The sequence below is a fragment of the Leopardus geoffroyi genome, chromosome D2 (assembly GCF_018350155.1).
Source record: "Leopardus geoffroyi isolate Oge1 chromosome D2, O.geoffroyi_Oge1_pat1.0, whole genome shotgun sequence".
NCBI classification, from domain to species: Eukaryota; Metazoa; Chordata; class Mammalia; order Carnivora; family Felidae; genus Leopardus; species Leopardus geoffroyi.
Window position 1 is genome coordinate 51,194,613 of NC_059334.1, and position 9,213 is coordinate 51,203,825.

At 41.1% G+C, this 9,213-nt stretch overlaps 1 long non-coding RNA gene across 1 annotated transcript in view; it reads left to right on the forward strand.

The window, feature by feature from the left end:
* Positions 1-7,730, forward strand: part of LOC123576805 — a 32,301-nt gene extending 24,571 nt beyond the window's left edge. Inside the window, exon 3 of the long non-coding RNA XR_006701591.1 lies at positions 7,520-7,730. This is a non-coding gene — a long non-coding RNA (uncharacterized LOC123576805). The remainder of the gene's footprint in view (positions 1-7,519) is intronic.
* Positions 7,731-9,213: the final 1,483 nt, after the last annotated feature.

Consider the following 9,213-nt stretch of genomic DNA (forward strand, 5'->3'; position numbering starts at 1 on the left):
ATTGAGTAAGATAGCAAAAATTGCAAGTAAGTAAGAAAAAAATTGCTAATACTTATAGAGTGGTTACTTTGGGAAAGTTACAATACCAGACATTTTGTATACATTATCTCAATGAAGCCTCCTAGCACGATAGATGGGGGAAGTAGGGCATGGAGAGATTAAGCCCCTCGCCCAAGGTCACCTATCTTGAAAATGTCAGAACCTGGAAGTGTTTTATTGTGAGGAAAGTGATGTGTTCCCTAACGATAATTTCTAATTTGGTTATCTTTATGTTCTGTTTCATTTTTATCTGTGTATGAAACTGGATGTGCTTTTACTTCTAAATACGTCCTTCTCCTCCTTGAGCTGAGAAACCTTACTATGCTTGAATTAAGCAATCAGGTAACATTTTACTTCTTTCACTGACACAAGGGCCCGTGGGATTTCTGTACTTAAAGATCAGTAATGATCTTTGGTGGCTCCTACGTGACCCATGTTGAAATACCTCAAACTGTTTTAGAAAAAAAGAAATTCCATTAAAAAAATTTCAATTGCACAAGCTGTCCTTAAATTTCGCAAACCTCTCAAATTGCTTTCCTAAGCCTAAGAGCGTACTCAGAGGTATGCATGTTCAATTTAAAGAGTTTATATAACATAAATCATATTCTTCCTTTCTGTTTTCCCGAAAGTCAGTAATTTTGTTGATGTCCATAGTCTCCAAAAATGATGACTTTGCACATTGTGTGTTTATCCCTGTGACACAACCTAATTCATCCACAATACTGAAGAAGAAAAGTCATTAACCTAACGTTGGAAGGATGAAATGGGAAATAGGAAAGGTTAAAAGTATAAATAAACCATCCTTCCTTTCATCAAAGCACCAAACAGTCACATCAGAGATATGCAGAGTCCTCAAGAGCTGTCCTAGCTGTCTGAAAAAAATGACATCCTTTTTCCAAACTCCAGTCTCCTGGAGTTAAAGTGTCACCTCATCCATAAATACCTCAGGTTTCTAATAACCTTCAGTCCCGCCCCTGCAGCCTGGTCAAGGTGATTGTTTTTTCCTCAGCCTCTGAAAGAGTTTATCTGCACCCTGGATGTGTATTAATCTTGTTACAAATGTCATCTGAGTTAGTGAGGCATTGATCTGGGGCTACTTCAACCCTCTTTACCTCAACGTGGCTTAATCGAATTGAACATTTTATTTATTTATTTATTTATTTATTTATTTATTTATTTATAAATATTTTTTGTAACGTTTATTTATTTTTGAGACAGAGAGAGACAGAGCATGAATGGGGTAGGGTCAGAGAGACAGGGAGACACAGAATCTGAAACAGGCTCCAGGCTCTGAGCTGTCAGCACAGAGCCCGACGCGGGGCTCGAACTCACGGACTGTGAGATCATGACCTGAGCTGAAGTCGGACGCTCAACCGACCAAGCCACCCAGGCACCCCGAATTGAACATTTTAAAAGAGGAAAGTGGACAGAGAAAACAAGCAACACCATTCATCTACCTCTCCCTATTCTTTTGTGTTAGTCTCAGTAAAGGATATACCAGTGATCTAGGCCTTCTATTTCTTAAGATGAGGATGGCTGGTGATGGATGCCGTAATGGCCTCTCTAAACTGTGATGAGGCTGTGTTGGGCTCTGCCTCATGAAGCACTTGGTTAGAGAAATGTTGGAAGAATAGGGCCGGGTCTCAGGAAATCAGAGGACAGATTTAGTTGACCTCCAATCACCATCCTATAGTCCTCGCATGATCTAGTCCATGTTCTCTGCCTGCTGGCTCTTTCTATCAGAATAGGCCTAATTCCTTTTTCCATGCCCACTAATGTGAGCAAAACCAAGGTTTACTTCTCAATGACTTCATTTCTCAGTGACTGTTCAAAGAAGGTCTAATGATGATCAGTTCAACTGTTTTATGTTGCTTAGAAAGACCAGGTCTATTAGACAGTGAAACCTAAACCATCTATGGTCATGATTTGCTGACCAGTTAAAATCTATATTTACTCTAGGTACTCAAAAAGGTGTGAGATAAATCCAAATGTATTCAACAAGTAAACCTAAACATATGCAGAGGGATCTCATTTTACTTCTCCTCAAGGTGTGATTAACCCCAACACTTTGGTAGAAATTTCCCTCTGTAGACATTTAGGATTTTCTGCTTTATCCTAAAGCTTAAACCACACATATGTATATACAGTGGCATCCTAAATGGACAAAGATGGGATATATATCAATGTTTCTTTTTCCCATGTTCAAAAGCAATGGCTCACAGATGCCCTAGATGTCACTGTGTGGAAGAAGGATGTCCCTCAGATGGAGAGAAGAGTTTGCTGCTTTTCATGAGCTCTGAAAGCTCACATGTGTGCCAGACCCACTGTATAGCTGGAGTCCTTTCATGTCATTTCCCTGCCCTGCCGAGATATTGTGAAAAGCCTGTAGTGATTCATAAGAAAGCCTTTTGATTCTAGGGACAGAGAAGACATGGAGTCCAGCATTGCCACAACTTTGTGAAACCTTAGTTGCCCCATTACTAAAGAGGCTAGATTGTACAACAACAGCCAGAATTCACTAAGTGCTATGTTTTATGGCCAGATCTAATATTTTCTTGGCATTATCTCAGGTAAGCCTTACAAACAACTCTATGAGGTTGCCCTTACTATGAACCTGTCCTATGATGAAGACGACAAAGACAAGAGGAATTGAACAGCTCATCCCAGGTCACACGGCAAGTGGGAGAGCTAGCATTGGAACCCAGGTGATCTGAGTCCATGGATGGGCTTTTGAACTCTGTACTCGATGTCAGTAGTGGTTCCTGCTAGCAGAGTCCATCTGAAAGTCTAAAAAAAATCTCTGCTATCCTGTGCTTTTAAATCTTGAAATTATTCTCTACATCTTCTATTATCACCAGGTAGGTATTATTTGCCTGCTGATGTTGGTTCTTTGCCCTGCTGACTTCTCTTCCTTGGTCCAGTCCTGCTCACTGACCACATTTATGATTGGGATCCCTAGCCTTGGAAAGTCCATGAGCATAGATTTATTGGAACCCAGCAGCACCTCAGAACCCAAAGAAACCTACTTGCTCCCAGGAAAGCTCTATATCCCAAAAGGTTGAAGACCTTCCAGGGAGAATATGCTTCTCACTCTAGATCTGAAAAGCTTGTACTCCCCCTACCCCCACAGTTCAAATATTTGAAACTGGTTTTGCAGTATTAATTGCCTCTTACTCCAAGGCAATAGCAAGATTAGTCAAAGAGCTAATTATGCAGATTTCTCTATTAGATTTCTTCAGCCTAACAGATTCTGAAAGCACTTGCCTGTCTACCGTAGAGAAAACATTGATTTCTGTGGCCAGACACTCACTGGGCAGAAATTTCAGATCAGGTCCCACTGTGTTACATGTGGAATTGAATAATAATGCTAGCTGGAATGGACATTGAAAAGTTCTAATCCAAGGCTGTCGGTGCTGTTTTATTATAGTCATGCAGCTACCTACCCCTTTATCTACTGGCCCGCCAGCAGGACCAGAGTATGCTAGTAATAGAACAGAATTCTCACTGGATTGTTTGGCTTTCTTTCTACTTGTTGGTGGAAAAATGGGCTGGTAAAACATCTGGGTGGGTTGAAATGCTTTTAAACATAATTATAAAGCAGTAACAACTCAAAGGTCTGTTTCTTTCCAATGTTAAGAAACCGATTTTAAAATCTCAGTATGTGTTTCAGAGTTAGTTGACAGAAGCTTAAAGACCCCCTTATATTCCAAATCTAAATAGTACAAATAAAAGAGTACCATTCGACAGAGACAAGAAGAAACTTAAGACCAGCAACACAACTATGAGTACACTTTTCATTTATCAGCTGAATTTCTACTTCTTATGATCAGCTGGTTTAAGGATGCCTTGCTTATAGCCCCACCTCTGCTACAAATTAATTGTATGATGTTGACCAAATCACTTAACTGCTGCTTATTCATTAAAAATGACAGAGGTGATTGTAATATCAAAAATATCACTCACCTGAAAGCAGAGGCTTAGGTCAATACAGATACGTTTAAACCCTGGCTTCAACATGTATTAGCCTTGTGACTCTGGCCAAGTATAAGCCTCAGTGTTTTCATCTGTGAAGTAGGTACTAATACACATGCCTTATAGGCTATTGTAAAGAATGAACTAGATAATGCACATAAAGGGTGTTACACAGTGGTTCTCACTGGGGATAACTGTACCCTCTTCCCCAGGGTATATTCAACAATGTCTGAAGACATTATATTGGTTGGCACAACGGGGTGGAGGGATGTGACTGGCATCTAGGGCGTAGAGGCAAAGGATGGTTTTCAACATCCCACACGCACAGAACAGCATCCCACAACAAATCCGTTAATCTTGTAGAGGTTGGGAAACCTTGGACATAACTAATGGCTCACTGTCAGCACTCAATACATGGTGGTGGTGGTGGCTTTGGTGGCTCCAGAGACCGACATGTTGAAGAGAGTACAACAATCTTGGGGCATGTAAGCGCTCTATGAGAATACATTTTTCTCTTGGAAAAGGAAATCGTTTTTCCTTCAGGGCTCTTATCTGATCAGATCAGGAAAGTTCTAGGTCCGGCATGAGGCCTGTGTCTTTACACCGAAGACCTACCGACACCAACAGAATGTTTATCCCACATCTATCTCAAGTCCAGATTCAGCCAAATAACATAAGACCCTGGGATTTTCCACTATTCTATCAACCTAAACAGAAAGGGCTCCAAACTTAATTTGCATTCAAATTCCTCCCTTTCTCACTATTAATTCCAATAATAATTTACTGTAGGTCAACCATAAATCATTTACTCCAAGAAGTCCTAAGCAGTAATTACTCCTTTCCAATTCAGTGCACTAAATTAGATTATAATTATTAGTCACACTTGCAGCTTTTATTTAGACTCCAACTCCAGCCAACACAAAACAAAATGTTTGGAATGTTTATAAGCACTTTCTTTCTTTTTAACTTGACAGGTTTTGTTTTTTTGTTTTTGTTTTTGTTTTTTACATTCAATAGAAACCACGATATAAAAATTGGGTTTGCTTGACATCATGCATATTGTAAGAATGAGCAACCTGGCAGACATCCACACACACAGTTCCACAACCTCCATGGACCTGGCAGGCCAGAGGAAGGTGATGTTATCAAAGCATAATAAGAGGTCCACTGGCCCTAGGTGATTTTTCCAAGGGGTCTATAAGGTAGCCTGAAAATCTCATGTTTTTTTTTGTGGTTTACTGTTAGTGTCCTTCTCACCTACTAGACTTCAAGCTCCAGGAAGAAGCATAGCATAATGACAGGAAAAATGAACTTGGGAGTCAGATTTTGTGAATTCATATACCTGTCCTAACCAGTTCACGTACCAGCTCTAGGATTTGGGGAAGGTTCTTTCAAACTCAATTTCTCATTCAAAATTGTATATCCTGTTAATAGTGTCTGTATTACAAAGTTGTGGCGAGAGTAAAACAAAATAATGCCAAGGACCTAGTAGGAGCTTAATAAATATTGTCCATTACTATGTCATCATTAGGGTAAAGACTGTGTCTGTTCTGTTCACCAGTGTAGACTTAATTCCCAGTACACTGCTTGAAGGGATTATTGGCTTAAGAAACAGTTGCCAAATGATTGAAATGTAGACTACTGGCTAGCAGGATAACTTTGGGCAGTTTACTCAACCTCCCTGAACCTTCCCATATTGATCTACAGAGGGGAGAGGGTTGTTATGAAAATTAAATGAGATAATGTTTGTGTCAATGCCTGACATAAAGCATTTGCTTCATAAATGTTGGTTGTTATTATTATTAAGATGGCTCCTATGGTGGGGTGCCTTGCTGGCTCAGTTGGTACAGCATGTGACTCTTGACCTTGGGGTCATGAGTTCAAGCCCCATGTTGTGTGTAGAGCTTACCTAAAAATCAAAACAACGAGATTACTTCCACGGTTAGCTATATGTGCCTTGAACAGATCTCTTAATTCTAAACTCTGGTTTCCAGGGGCGCCTGGGTGGCGCAGTCGGTTAAGTGTCCGACTTCAGCCAGGTCACGATCTCGCAGTCCGTGAGTTCGAGCCCCGCGTCGGGCTCTGGGCTGATGGCTCAGAGCCTGGAGCCTGTTTCCCATTCTGTGTCTCCCTCTCTCTCTGCCCCTCCCCCGTTCATGCTCTGTCTCTCTCTGTCCCCCAAATAAATAAACGTTGAAAAAAAAATTAAAAAAAAAAAAAAAAAGATAAACTCTGGTTTCCATATATGAACACATAGGCATTGATTCAATTTCTCGGCTGGAAGTGGAGGGTTTGTTGTAGGCAGTGGTGAGGGTTTGCCAGGAAGGTGTGACGGAGAGAGGGTATTTATAATGGACTCATCGTAATGGTGAGCCATGAAGAGCACAGATGGAAGCGAGGATATAAGAGGGTAAATGAATAAGGAAAAAACTGCAGACTCACTGGAATGGAGTCCTCCTATTCTCTGCTGGAGCAGAAGTGCCAGAATAAAGGAGGCAGCAGTGTGGCAAGCCAGAGCAGGAGGTTTGAAAGGACCTTTTGGAAGAGGTGTAGGTATAGGTGTTAACGTCAATCTCTCACATAGCACTTTATGCACATTAACATACAAAAAAATATTTGCCACAGAATGGATACTTTGAGCCTTCTTTTCCCTGGAAGAGGCTTGTGAGGAAAATTTCAACCACAAATGAAACTATTTCCCACATATCCTTTTCCTGTTGTCCTACTGACATGCAGAATCGGTGCTACTTCTCTGTCATTCATTCAGTAAATATTTATTCACTGAGGGCCTACCACGTAGCAGGCACTGTTCTGTATTCTTGGGACATAGCACTGTATTAACCTCCCAAAGTGGGAATTTCTTTTTATACAGTTCAACTGAATTTTCATGAACCAAAGATCTCTGATCTCTGCCTGTGTGGAGCTTCCATTCTGATAGAAACACATGATGATGAAAATCAATCCTAAGTCATTTAAAAAATTTTTTTTTAATGTTTATTTATTATTGAGAGACAGACACAGAGCGTGAGCAGGGGAGGGGTAGAGAGAGGGAGGAGACACAGAATCCGAAGTAGGCTCCAGGTTCTGAGCTGTCAGCACAGAGCCGGACGCGGGGCTTGAACTCACAAACTGCGAGATCATGACCTGAGCAGGTCAGTCGCCCAACTGACTGAGCCACCCAGGCACCCCAATCCTAAGTCATTAATAAGTTAATTGCAATTTGTAGAAAAGATAAGTGCTGTGGGAAAGGGAGAGTGAAGCAAGAAACGGAGGCTCAGGTGTGTCAGTGGATCTGATTTTAAATAGTGTGTTCAGGTTAAGCTTAATGAGGTGACCTCTAGGTAATATTCGAAGGAACAATCCCCCTCTGTCTTGGGGATCAAACCTCCTTTTGCTGAGGTGGCTGAGCAGCTGTCCACTCAGGATGTCCTTCTAGATCCCAGCATTTGAGGGTCTCAGATCATCATCACCTGCTCCCCCATTTCTAAACATGATTTTCTCTCTCCAGCAGGACAAAATCCCCATCATGAAGAGGATTTCCCACGATACAACCCATCATCTGATCCCCCAACACTGCTGAAAGACCACCGGCCCTAGTCTGTCAGGGCTTCAGATGGCCAGTTCCCCCTCTCAGACTCCTGGGATGGGATCATGTACCTGGGATGGGCCCAGCAACCCAAAGCTGGTGCCAGCGCAACCAGCAGCTAATGATTATGCCCATCCCTTTTATTTTTTTATTTAAAAAAAATTTTTTTTTTCAACGTTTATTTATTTTTGGGACAGAGAGAGACAGAGCATGAACGGGGGAGGGGCAGAGAAAGAGGGAGACACAGAATCAGAAACAGGCTCCAGGCTCTGAGCCATCAGCCCAGAGCCTGACGCGGGGCTCGAACTCACAGACCGCGAGATCGTGACCTGGCTGAAGTCGGACGCTTAACCGACTGCGCCACCCAGGCGCCCCTATGCCCATCCCTTTTAAAAACCACTGGAGTGTCTCTAGCTCCTAAAAGAAGATAATTAAGGGGGTAGAAGGCCATCAGGTGTGAAAGCATACTTTTCAGGACGACACCTGGGTCAGTTTCTCATCCAATCGTATCAACCATAGAGGAGACAGGAAATAGGTGACTATTATCCCTGTGGTTCCCATTGGGCCTCTACGGGAATAAATGCAGTCTATTTTCTGGGAGATCAATAAAAGTAAGATCCCGTAGCTTCACCTGAAAGGGATATCAGTAACAGCTACTAGCTCAGTGGAATGTTAAGATCAAGAAAGGAGTGGAGGACCTGAAACAAAAAGTGATAAGCAGTGGTGTCAGGAATATACACGAATCCATAATGTTGTCTGGTATGTGGACACTCTGATCTGTGTACTGGCTACTCAACTGGATGACAGAGAAGTAACGGTCAGAAGCCTTCAAAAATGACCCCTCTGGCCAGAGCCTAACAAATGAAGAACTTGAGTTTCCATAGAGGAATATTTCTCTACCCAATCAATATAGCTTATCTGTAAATGGTTAGAAGAAACATCTGTAAAAGTATCTATGTTAAGGTCATTGCCATGAAAGAGTAAGGTAGAGAGCAACTATTTATTTGTCTGATTTAATCAGGACAAACAACCCAACCAGACAATTTGAGCCCCTAAAGAAGAAATCATTTTTGTCCAGTGCGTAATGAAGACAAGTGTTTCGGTTAAGCTAGTTCTTATATATTTACATCATTGCTTCAATCCTTTGCTTTCTGGTCACATTGTGAATGCTTTTTGAGTTGGAAAGATTCTTCACTCATTCAACTTGGTATTCTTCTTCTTAAACAAGGTTTAGAATGAAGTCAGCTAAAAACTCAAGAGTAGAATCACTTTCAAATTTTCCATGCAACCTCAATTCTAATTTGAGAATTCAAAATCAATTCTGCACTCATTGAGATAATTGTTTGAGCTTTGAGCTTCCTATTACTCTACCAATCATGCCAAATCTGTTGGGAGGTTTTTAGCATGAAGGAGAAAATGAATTTTATCTTTTTAAAATCTTTTAAAGAAAACAATTAAGTTTTTTCTTTCGACTGAACTATTCATTTAAGCTAGTGGGAGCAAATGGCTTAAAAATCAACCAATAAGATAAAAATCAAATAAACCAATTTCTTTTTTGAATGGTTCTGGATTAATATTCACCTGGGCTAGGCTTTGAAATAATCTAGTCTGATAGT